This window comes from Cupressus sempervirens, chromosome 8, assembly GCF_028749045.1.
Source record: "Cupressus sempervirens isolate cs-2001-9-10 chromosome 8, ASM2874904v1, whole genome shotgun sequence".
Lineage (NCBI taxonomy): Eukaryota > Viridiplantae > Streptophyta > Pinopsida > Cupressales > Cupressaceae > Cupressus > Cupressus sempervirens.
In genome coordinates, this window is record NC_143125.1 from 682,750,728 (window position 1) to 682,762,436 (window position 11,709).

General features: G+C 35.0%; 1 long non-coding RNA gene and 1 pseudogene across 2 annotated transcripts in view; one reads left to right on the plus strand and one right to left on the minus strand.

Annotated features, from left to right (window-relative positions):
- The window catches only part of LOC149544298 (protein NRT1/ PTR FAMILY 8.1-like), a 153,714-nt pseudogene extending 144,230 nt beyond the window's left edge, over positions 1-9,484 (minus strand). Inside the window, exon 1 of the transcript XR_016355766.1 lies at positions 8,929-9,484. The product of XR_016355766.1 is annotated as a protein NRT1/ PTR FAMILY 8.1-like (transcript). The remainder of the gene's footprint in view (positions 1-8,928) is intronic.
- LOC149544299 (uncharacterized) overlaps positions 1-10,592 on the plus strand; it is a 108,100-nt gene extending 97,508 nt beyond the window's left edge. The window contains exon 4 of the long non-coding RNA XR_016355767.1: positions 9,737-10,592. This is a non-coding gene — a long non-coding RNA (uncharacterized LOC149544299). The remainder of the gene's footprint in view (positions 1-9,736) is intronic.
- The last annotated feature ends 1,117 nt before the right edge of the window (positions 10,593-11,709 follow it).

The following is an 11,709-nucleotide window of genomic DNA, read 5'->3' on the forward strand; positions in this document are numbered from 1 at the left end:
TTTGTAAAAATGGTGGAAAAACAAACACTATTGGACGAGAATTAGAGACAAAGGGTTTAAAACACCCTAGATGCCACCCTTTGCTGAAGATGTGTAGAAAAAGACAGGTCAAAAATGCCAAAAAAAGTCCACAAATATGTAGAAAAATAGGCTCACAAAAAAAATGTCAAATGCAAACCCAAAAAGCCTGTCGTTTTTCAAAGGAAATTGGTCGTGCGGATAGGGGAAATGCAGATGACGCATGAGTTGCAGGAGAAAAGCCATCCAGAGAAAAAATATATACAGAAACCCAAGACGGATAATTTTGAACACACCCAAGCAAAAAATATCAAAAATCTTGAGTCAAAAATTTCATGAAGAAATTAAAGATATTTAAAACCTATTTTTTCCAAAATCTATTTCAAAATTTAACTCAAAAAATTTCAATAATGAAATTATTATTTTTCAAAAAAAAAGCTTTGATATCATATTATGGCAAAATCGTGAATGTGTTATTAGTGAGAGAACATAAATGATCTATATTTACAAGTATATAGATAGATGTCAGCCCCCTAGACCCCACAACAGAATGCAATTGTAAAGCGAAGGAACAAAACTATTCTTATATGGAAAGGACTATGATGTTGGAAGGGAAAGTACCTCACATGTATTGAAGAGAAGCAATTAGTTCCACAATTTACACATTGAATGGAGTTTGGATCAAGCATGGAACTGGTAAGACTTCTTGTGCGCTGTGGTATGCCATGTCCCTACTTTGAAATGTTTTATATTCTTTAGAAGTAAATGCTATATTAGGAGAGACAAAGACTCGAGAAAGTTTGTGTAATGTCCCCGATTTAGCAGGTCTCTAGAGTATGGTTTTGTCAGCTCATCATCGCGACCCTCGTGAGCTGATGTTTGAATTTGGGGGTCTTTGTTTGGGATTGCTATTCTAGGACGTACTATTTTTAGGAAGTCACTCATGGCCAGTTGCTATTTTTGGATTGAGCAATTCAGGCAAGATGATCATCTAGCTTTGGATATTTGATCTCTCAATGGTTTTTCTTTGATGAAGCCATAATTATTGGAAAGTATGTTGGCTTCATGATTATTTAATGCCCACTTAACTATCGTTGTGCTTTACATTATAAAGTGTTAAAACTTTATATTATAAAAGTTGATTTTTAAGTGAAAGGTGTGTGCGTGAAGCTGAATGGCCCAAATGGCATTATAAATATGGCTTTTTGTGAGAAGGAGAGACATCTTGAAAATATATATTTCTTCGTGAATTATCTGGCCAAGGGTTTGAGGAATTCCTGAGAATTGTAGATTGCTGCAATCGTTGGTGAGGTATAACGATTGGCAAGTCTCCTATCTGTTTATATTGCATCTAGGAGAATTGAATCTATTGAGGAAGCACAATTCTGGAATTGAATTCGATTGGGTCTTTACAACCTGAAGACTGCAGACTGTGATCGAATTTGACTGGGGAACTGCCGTCGACTTCCAGCAGGTGTCATCGGGCATTCAAATTGTGTTTGGAAATCACCTTAGAGTTGGATGACTATTCCCAAGCATACTGCGATTGCTTCCTAGGAAAATCGCAGGTCAGTTTGGTGTTACGTTGGAGAATTTAGGGGAGGCTGTGTGCTGTCTGGACACACCTGAACAGACTGCTGGGTGAATTCTGATAGCCATGGGTCAATCTGGAGTTGGTAACATGCATTTACTTGGAGTTACCATTCATCAGCTGCGGCCTGCACATTGAAATTGAATTGGCACGTTGACAAACCATATTGAGAGCCAGCCAAAGTTCAGCAAATATAAATCAGGTTTTTAACACAGTAGAGTTGTTTGGATATGAACTCATAATGCATTGTATTTGTCTCTTTGAATAAGAAGTAGATTTGAGTTATAATTCTCCATGCTTTCTTCCCATTTTGCTATTATTCATATATATTCCAAAAGACCAAAAAAATTTAGAAAAAACAATAAAATACAAGATATCAAGGTTGTTCTCATTTAAAAATTCAGTTCTAGTCAAGGAAGGGTTTTTACAGTTTGATCCCAAAAGTGATGAAGGAATCTTTCTTGGATATTCAACCAAGAGAAAAGCTTACACATGTTATAGCAATAGAATAAGGAAAATTACAAAAAAGGCTACTGACAGAGTGGATGAAAGCTATCAAGTACAAGATAGATCTTGCAATTACGAATTAGATAATAAAGAAGAGAATCAAATTATGGTTGTGCAAAATCAGAATAGATTGGTTAAACAGGTTGAGGAAGATGGTAATGACAATCAATTTGATACACAAGAGTCCACTACAAAGGAATTTCAAAAGACCCCAAGGTATGTAAAGTTGAATCATACAGAAAATTAAATTATTCGTAATAGAAATTATGGAGTAATGAGTAGAGGAAGGATTGTTAGGTATGAAATTTGTTTAATTTCTCAAGTTGAGCCAATTAATGTTGGTGAAGCATGCCAAGATGAAAGCTGGATTAAAGCTACGAAAGAAGAATTGGATCAGACTGAAAAAAACAAGGCATGGATTTTAGTTCCTAGTATTAAAGATTTTATTGATGAGATGCGTAAAGAATTTGAGGTGTCTATGGTAGGTGAGATGAATTTTTTTCTTAGTTTGCAGATTATTCAATCAAAAAGAAGAATTTTCATATCACAATCTAAGTATGCGAAGGAGATGTTGAAAATGTTTGGTATGGATGACTCAAAGCTTGTTGGAACTCCTATGGCAACTCATTGTAACTTGACAAAAAATGATGATTAACCTAATGCTAATCAGACAAGATACAAATCAATGATCGGTAGATTGCAATATCTAAATTACACTAGATTTGACATATCTAATGTTGTTCAAATTGTTGCCAGATTTTGGGCTGAACCTAAAGAATCACATTTTGCTTCTCTTAAAAAGATATTCAGATATTTGAAGGATACAATTGACTATGGATTATGATATGGTTATGATGAATCTTGCGTTGAGGCAGATTGGCCATGAAATGTGGATGGCAGAGAAGAGTACTAGTGGTGGTGCATTCCTTTTAGGATGGAGGTTAGTTTCATGGTGTAGCAAGCAACAAAACTATATATCTCAATCTGTTGCCGAAGCTGAATATGTTGTTTGTATTAATTGTACGCAAGTTGTTCAGATGAAGCAAATGTTGAAAGCTATCAAAGTGAATATTGTGAGCCTACTACTATTCATTGTAATAACTCTAATGATATTAATATTTCAAAGAGCCCCGTGTCACATTCAAAGACATTATATATCTACCAAATATCATTTTGTGAAGGATAAGGTGAATGAGAAAGAAGTAAGATTAGAATATGTGGATACTAAAGAGCAAATTGCAGATATTTTTTATGAAGTCTTTGCCTAAAGATATCTTTGAATATCTCAAAGTTAAGCCTGGGTGATGGGCCCTTCTAATCAGAGCTAATTGACACATGGACTTGCATCAGTCCAGTGATCTTAACAGAATTATCCTTATTCTGGATTGGTATCTTTGGAGGCTGCTACTTAGGGGGAGTAGTTAGTCTTGACAAGTGTGATTTTCAGTTTTTATAAGATTTAACAGTTTATTTGGTTTCTTTGGCTGAGTGCATACATGTGCCTTTGTCAATGATGTCAAAAGGGGAGAGATAGCTAGGTGCAAAACATAAAGATACGGGAGAGATAGCTATGGAGAGATTGCAGGAAGATGATTTGTGAGAGAATCTCTTAAAGATATATCCTACATTATTGATGATTTTGATCTTTGTGCATTGACTTGGTCTTTCACATCATATGTTGCCATGAATGCCAAAGAGGGAGATTGATGGGATATTGTTGGAATTGTTGCAAGAGATTGCGTTATATGTGTTGGCACTAATGTCTTGTCATTGATGTCAACATATTTATTTTCCTAGCAATATTCTTAGTTTGTTCGGTGGAGCAATTAGATCAGTATGTTTTTTGCATTATCAAATCTTGCGCAGTTACTGAGAGCTCTGTGGATGTCTGTATATGTTCATTGTTGGATCATAGAGGCAAATCTTATGATTTGAGCAAGTTACAGTGTGTTGATCAAAAACTGGTTTACTAGCTTTTCTAGTTATTTTAGAGATGACAATTTCACATTTTTTGGATTGGTTATGCAATATTTTATGTTGCTAAACTAGTGGTGTGTTTAGGACTTGGATATGCATCCTCAACAAGAGTGGTTCATTATTCAAAGAATGACAGGCTCTTTTTCTTTGATGACTGAAATTGCTACTTGATGTTCATGGTGAACAATGCAGAATTGTTCCTAGATTTGAAGGCAGAGATGGTGTTGTTATTGTGGTTCTTCAAGATGCTTGATGTTGTTCCTTAATGATGTAATATTCTTTTTGTTGGGTCGCATTGAGCTGTGTGATCGGATTCAAAATATTTATTTGTTGGAGTGTTCTTCGCCGACTTGCCGATGGAGCATGTTACAGTGGATCTTGATTGTGATTAATGGATTGTGGCGTGCTAAGGATTAATTGTTTGGGTCCTAGCTATGTCCTAATTGACATGTCTTGGATTGTATTGATTATTTTTGCAAGTGACGTCATGTTTAAGGCCGACCTTCTTTATGTTGATATGTATATAAAGTTGAAATCATTCATGTAAATGTATGCGATGAGAGAGTGTGGATGCAAACAAAGGAAAGTGTACAAACATTTTACATTAGAGATCTAGAGAAGAGGTATGAATGGAATCTATTGAGACAGAGAATTGATGTACTTCATTGGAGTTCTATTGACATATCAGAGATCCTGTCAGTCAGTTCATAATTCAATGGATTGTTGTCCACAAAGACTTGTAGTCCATCTCAGTATTGTTGCCCTTCTGTATCTTTGAACAGTGAGCTCTAGGCAGTGTATCTGAATGTGTGTGCACTCCCCTTCTACCTTTACCAGGATATATGAGCTAGTACATTATCTGGTGGGTTTGATCCCCACTGTGGTTTCCCCCTAACAGGGTTTCAACGCAAAAAATCTGGTGTTATATGTTACAATGTTGCCATCTTTTGTGCATTAGATGTTTCTTTCAGTTCCAAGTTCTTATGGTGGTGAATTCTTTAAAGCATCAAGCTTGATCACACAACTAATTCACCTCCCCCCTCAGTTGTAAGTGTTGCCTTATTGTTCCTAACAATAGGGATGTTTTTGTAAGGATTTTAAGGTAGACCGAAGCAATGAACAATTTTAAATTATAATGTAGAATAAGAGAGGTAAAATCTATATAACACACAATAACATAGAGATTTAACATTTTACACCCAATGTAGGCTATAGCCACCAAAGAAACAGCCCTCCACTTCTTTCTATTATCCAACAAAGATAAAATCACAATATAATGTCTTTTCCATTACACAACCACTCATTTATAGGCCTCTAAGGTGGGGTTTAAAAAGGTCTGTTCACATGCCAAAACAATAGTTGACTCTTTCGATAAATAATAGGCTCTCAAAACCCTCGCGTGGGGGTGTTGCCCCCATATCCTTGTCATAGGATCCATCCCTTCAAACCCCATTGAAGGGGCTCTACCCCCATGCACCCCCCCATTAATTGATTTGGGCGAGGAGAGAATGTGTCTGTCAAAGTTACCTAAATTTAAACCCAGCAGCATGATCAATCACTACATACCAAAAGTCCTTGCATCTTAATGAAGACCCCAATATCCAGGTCAACAAAGCATCTAACATAAAGGAATCGGTTTTCTCAACAAATATGTCACATGGTAAATTGATAATAGGCAAAATAAATTATTTGGAGAAGATAACCAGAATCGAAGGAGACCACTAAGAAATTTCATCTTACAAGACTTACAAAGAACCATGCAAAGTAAATGGCCCAACTACCAAGCTAATTTACTATTAAAGTCAGAACATCACTGAAATTCTTTGGTATAATAACACTATTCACTGATGATACTATACTAGTTGGAGCCAGCACTAGAAAAGAAATAGACAACATTAAAACAATTCTAAACAATTTAAAGGTTTAAGTGGCTTAAGCTATTAATTTAAATATTTTTTGTGTTATCATAAAGTTCTAAAGTAACTTTATAATGATAAAGTCACTTTAATTTTATAAAGTGCGTTACGTGAAAATTAAAAGTGGAATAATATCTTTAATCCCACATTGGCCCAAAAAGTGTTTGAGCTCTCACAAGAAAGGAATAAAAAGGAACTTAAGAGCTCATTCTTGGGGCATCCAGAGAATTAATATTGGTTTGATATGAATTTGGGAGAAGAAACCAAGGGTTTCTAATTTCAGTTAGTCATTTGAGGTGGTGAAATATCTGCTGAATTTGGCATTCAGGAGAGCTTCATTCTGGAGTTCTATTTGTGCTCAGAGTAGGGAATAATCAAAGGGTTTGAAGAATATTGAACGACTATCGAGTGTAGACTTGAGGATTCGTCTTTGGCAGCCATTAGTAATCATTTTTTCCCTTGCTGCTACAGTACTCGTGAACAGTACCGCGATGAATAGTGCCATGACGAACAGTAATTCCGCACATCCGTGAACAGTGATCCGTACTGCATGAACAGTGAAAAGTGAACAGTGCTGCGTGAACAGTGAATCCGAGTGCAACTCTTTGCCTTTGTCATTGGATATCATTATCAGGTTTTTTTTTGCTACAATTAGTATTTAGTATTGTTGTCTCAGGCATATAATTTTGCTGTTAAAAGTAATAACTCTGAATCATATTTGGCATTGTTGTAGTTATTGGGAATTTAATTCAAAGTTGCAGCAGTAGTTTATTTGTTTTGAAATTTCAGATTATTGTTCATTTTCTTTTGTTCAAAACCCTTGCAAAAACACAAAAAAAATTCAAACATTCAAAAAAAAGAAAAAAAAAGAAACACAGTTCAGCAGTTGAACCTGTGAAGGGTTCTTACATAACCACAAGTGGAAACAAATTGAAAGAATAAAAAAAAATCTTATCACAACTAGCCTTAAAGAGATTCTCTAGTCTGAAGCAGGTATGTTCCAGATGGAAGTTTTAGCGGTTATCCGATTGTTGAGCTATTTAAACAAAGTTGAAAATATGGATAAGCATCATTGGACCTGATGGAAATATTGTCATTGATGGATAAATAATGTGTAAATAGGTCATCAGAACTATACAACAGAACTACACAAATAATTATAGCAGTGTTTAAAAGAGTGATAACTATTACAAAGACTACTAGACAGTCGGATTAATGTGTGCTGCAATCACAGATCTTTAGGTAACAAGTATCCAAGTGACAATAGTTTAAAAGTCTGATTCAAGAAGTGACTATGTTTCAAACAGTTCCTTTGTGAAGACAACAGGTCGGCGATCACCTCTGCTATTATATTTATATAAGAATGTTAAGGGGGCAGCGAGTCAATGGAGTTTCATTGCATTCAAAAGATATTAAATAGAGCTATCGTGACCTATGGAGTTAGAGAACATTTTATAAAGTCAGGTTATAAATGGCAATTTCAAGGAGCATAACTGAATGTCAAAGTATAAAGACACGTGATGGCAGCGGAGACCTTGTTGTACAAAGTTCTTCACAACAAACGATACAAAGAAATCAAAGCATGAATCTGAAGCGATCTATGGAAATAGAAAGGACAATTGACTGGCAGCAACAGATAGTATGAGTTATGCAGAAACATCATTAGAAGATTAATACGAGTCATATGGAGTCAACTCTGGTGTTTGTATCCGTCCAGTGTTGGAGATTTACAAGTGTTATCAATTCCACGTTACCTTGGCTAGTCAGCAATCCAGCAATTTATTAGAAAGGAATCATGGACAGTATAGCAGCGACTTGCAAATAAACGGATGGAAAGGATATACGTCAACAGAGGTTAACAAAGAGGTTGGACACGATGGAAGACTGAATGTAAGAGCCACGTGGGGCAGAGACCTTACACAAGTTAGTGGGTAATGAAAGATTAGTCTGAAGAAAGAAGAGTTGGATGAGGCAAAACAAGACATGGTTGAATAAAGGGGTCATTGACATACAAAATTATCCCTGCACCAATGAAGAGATAAAAGGACAGATAAAAATCTACTATGTGAAAGAGTTCAATCCCACTTAGGATCATAAGGATAAAGAATAGTTACAGGTCAATCAGAGGTAAAGCTATATTGGCAGTGGCACAGTTGAGAACTAGATCTCATCATCCCCGTTGCGAGATGGGTAAAGACGGGTAGATGGATGATTCCCAAGGAAGTTTGAGACTAAAGAACAAGGAGGTTTGAGATGAAAGAACGTGCATTTTCTGCAGTAAAGGATGTGTTGAAATAGAATGGCACTTTATTTTTTAATATAAGTGTAGCATATCAGGATATCTGTGAACAATATGAGAACAAGTTGAAGGAGAGTCATCTATATCAATTGTTTCATGAAGCAAGACTGCACAAAACCACTTTTTTTTTTATAAAAAGTCATAGCAGGGGGTTGATATCGAAAAGAACATAACCGTTTAGCTTTCTGATGTGTGATCCATTAGACTGTTTGCTCTCGTGGAAGTCAATAAAATACCTTCATTGTTCATTCATTCTAGCGAGTGGCATTTGCAATTCTTCGTACCACTCATTTTCTTATTCCTTAGCACGAATACAACCTCCGCGGTGAAAAGATGAACTGAAAAGTAAAAAGGCATTAAAAAGAATGATCTAAAGGAGTCCTTGAGGTAGGAGTTTCCTAAAACAGCTAAAAGAAGTAATCAAGCCTATTTAGTAAGCAAGTAATCCACATTTTGTATATGTACGTGACAAGTTGACTCGTCCTAAAATAAACCCCAATACATAATTTTACCATGTCCCAAATAGACTCATCCTCCAATTAACCCCGAGACATAATAGCAAAGCAATAAAAGCTACAAAATTTACAGACACAAAAAACGTTAAAATTCTACAAACATACCAGGAAACAACTTGTAGACTCATCAAGAGTACTGGTGTGCTTTCCACCTCCTGGATAAGAAGGAACGGACTCTACATCAAGAATAAGCTTTCTCCTGTGCTGATGCAAACCTTGTAGCCCTGTATGCTGCTCGTCCACCATATAGCTACAAGTAAATTTATTCCCCATAATTTCCTTCACTCATTCGCACTCTGCTGTTGTTCCTCTCCAACTAAACCTTGGAATTCGTGCCACAAACCCGGTCGATGACTTTCAATTCTTCCATGGCCATGAAAACCATCGCAACACGATCCAAACCGGTTCGAAATGTACATAAAAATAAACATGTAGATTCCGAGTAGTGGAAAATACTTAATAATACCAGAAACAAAAACAAAAAGCAAAATTAATTTAAAATGGCGTTTTTAACCTTGGTAGATCTCTAAAGTCTAAACCTTCCATTCTCATCGACCTGAATTAGTTAAATTTAGAGAAAGCCAACAACAGGCAAGCCCGACCAGTTGAGTACATTGACTTCTGGTCTACGTTAACACGCCAGCAAATAATTACTCTCATAAATTATAAATTTCATTGCAAAGAGGTTTGGTTGATGTTTGGTATCTTATCCCTTTTAATTTCATTATTTTTGAAATTATTACTAATTTTATTATGAATGCTAAAAAGGATACTAACATGTTTTGGAACATTCTCTCCTCTTAACATTTTGTGGCAAATTTGAAAATGTAGAAATAAGAAAAGGTTTCAAAACATTCCTAGATTACTTACTGAGTCTTTTCGAAGTCTCACCCATTTAAAAATTTTCTCGCAGGTTCAAAATATTATGAAAGTTGACAAAGCTAAATTCAAAAAACTCCTTAAAAATGGTCATGCCACTTTTTTCACCAACGAGAAGAATGGGTACTTCTGGAAACTACACATGGACAACATTGAGACTTTCAATCACACTATTAACCTTCTCAGCAAGGAAGTCAGAAGAAATAACCATGATACTACCAAGGAAATGATCTATATGCTTAAACAGATTCAGGAACAAAAAAGCATAGTCTGGATGGAAGGCTCTTTGGGCTAGACTGTCTGGGTTGATACTTTTGAAGATGTGCTCCACTAGTTGCTGAGATTGTCTCTCTTTTTGGGTTCTTTGTAATTATTAGTTGGTTATCTCTAATGTGAGGCTAGGCCTCTTGTAATTATGTTTTGATACTCTGTGATTCTTTTTTGTAATTTTGAACTCCTTACACACACACACACACACACACACACACACACACACACACACACACACACCAAACAATCATCCAAATGAAAAAATGCTAACTTGGGATAGTCAAACAGATCACGGAAGTGACATAGCATTCAGTAGGATTTAAACGAGTGTTTTTGTTTCTACCTCTCTGCAGGCAACAATGGCCTTTTTGTCAATCTTTAAACATGGTATTGCTATCAGGATTTAACTGTGTGATTTTGAGTCAAACTCATTGACCCACGTTTCATTAGTGATTCAACACGAATCCATCTCTCATGAGAATAAATGGAACACTTAGCACTCATTGGATCTAGGTGATTATCTCCTACTTATCAATCTTTAAACAGTAAATTGAAACGCTTATCTCATCAAAGTTACCCTTGTAACCAATCATCTTTATATACTGTTGGTTTTACTTTTAGTTGGTTATTTAGCCACTATCCTTTTTAACTAAATTTAGTAGGCAAAACATATTTGGGAAAAATATACTTGAAAATATATTTGGCTTCAACTCTATTTGATAGCTTTGAAATTATTATTAAGTTTAATCTATTGGGATTGGGTACTAAAAGGGCATTTGGAGGCCCAGTCCAGTGCCCGTATCTTGGGTACTTGACAGTAAAGTGCATCGCATTAAAACTAGCGATCACACCTAAGGTTGTAATAAAAATGCCAAACAATATTATATTTATTTTAAATTACTAGTATTTAATAATACACTATTTTATTTTTAAGAATATATATTTTGTGGTATATAACATAGAGGACAATAATGAGATTGTGAATGTGATTATAGTGTTTGTAGAGAGGGTGATTTGAAATTTTTTAAACTTTTAGCCTTTAATTATTTTCTAATTTGAAACTTTGTTTAATTGCAAAGAAGCTTTGAGTGCAGCAGATGAAGATCATAGTAAAAGACATAAATATAACTAAATATTTTTTTTTTGGAAAGACTGTCTACAAATTGATGTAGCTAGTTAGAGTGATTTTTAAAAAAATAACTTAAAAAAATGTTGGTGCGTAAGCCATGTTTATGTGAATCACTGAAGAGGATTTTAAGATTAATTAGCATTGCAGACCCATGTGAGTTTGTTTTTTGGCTATAATCTATGGCATTCTACAATTCAACAAAAAACAAATCCAACAAAGGAAAATGACATTTAGAGAATGTTAGAAAATACAAAAGCTAAAAAAAAACTAGAGGCAGGCAAATCATACCAAAAACCAATATACTTTATTAAAAAAGGATACATAGATCAGAAATGTAATGACAAGACATATGAGATTGGAAATACAATACATAGAAAAAGAAGCACTTAAGAGGATTTCAAGATTAATTAGCATTGCAGAACCATGTGAGTTTATTTTTTGGCTATAATCTATGCCATTCTACAATTCAACAAAAAAAAAAATCAACAGAGGAAAATGACATTTAGAGAATGTTGGAAAACACAAAAGCTATAAAAAAAAACTAGCAGGCCGGCAAATCATACCAAAAACCAATACATTTAATTTTAAAAAGGATACATAGATCAAAA